Genomic DNA, 1160 nt, shown 5'->3' with positions numbered 1-1160 from the left:
TTTTTTTCATTTTACATCCCCCCCTCCCCCCACTGTTGAATAGCAGGGACCTGAGCTGCAGAGCCTGTCCACCTCCCGCTCCATACAATATTGAACTGAACTGCACCACACATTCAGTAAAGTTGACCACATCATTGCTTTGTATATTGTTTCCTGAAGTATATTGAGAAATGTAATAAAATATGCCTCTCCGGGGTAATGTTCTTGAGTTTTTAATGGTTCCGAAGCATCTGTTTGTTTCCTGCAGCTCATGTTTGGAGTGTTTTTCAATGGCACCATTACAGCACTTTATACATGGAACAACACATATCTGCTGCCCCCTGCTGGTGGCTTATAGTTACTGTACAGCTGCCTGATGGTGAGCTCTTCACTAGTAAATATTGTTTGATGTGGATTTTTAACATGCAAAATCCACTTTTTTAGCCTTTAAATACGTTTTGTTGAGAAAAGTTTAATTTAGTCTTAGTGGTGCTGCAAAGATATGTTAGTCACTTTTTTCAACCCATTCAGTTTTTTTTTCTTTGTTGTACGATGATTTCTGAACTATCACATCAGCATTTRCGATAGAACTGCCAAATGTCTGAGCTTACCGACTAGTTTGGTAGTCTTCATCTTTCTCTTGCTCTGTCTCCTCTTGTCACATCTTTTAATTCAATTGTAAATAAGTTTCTGTGCAGCTATACAATGGTAAAACCTATCAAACTGGAACAGACTGATCTGGAAGCTGGAGGGGGCGGGGTGTGAAGCACCTCATTTAGATTTAAAGCGACTAATGAGTTGATCTGAGACACGCCTCAGAAAAGGGATAAAAGATAGTCTTGTGGAGTTACGGGAATGCAGATGGATGTCTATTTTAAATGGCTCATTAACAATGTTAATTGCAGACAGCTAAAGTCAGCATTTGGGATTTGCGACCTGTCCAGGACATACTCTGCCCCTCAGTAAMTACCTGGAAAAGAAGTGGGTAAAAAAGTGAATGGATGGAAGCTGAAAAGTTTGAGAACCTTTGAGTGGAGATTGTGAAAAAAAATTGTTTTTACTACATTAAAGTAAACGTGCTTTTAAGTTCTCCTTTTTCACATTTAAATCCAGTGGTGGACACAGTTCCCCTAMAGCAGTGTTTCCCAAAGTTGGGGTGGGGTCCTGAAAAGATTTTCTGA

This window comes from Austrofundulus limnaeus, unplaced genomic scaffold (assembly GCF_001266775.1).
Source record: "Austrofundulus limnaeus strain Quisiro unplaced genomic scaffold, Austrofundulus_limnaeus-1.0 Scaffold203, whole genome shotgun sequence".
Classification (NCBI taxonomy): Eukaryota; Metazoa; Chordata; class Actinopteri; order Cyprinodontiformes; family Rivulidae; genus Austrofundulus; species Austrofundulus limnaeus.
Note: the sequence above shows the minus strand (reverse complement) of the source record.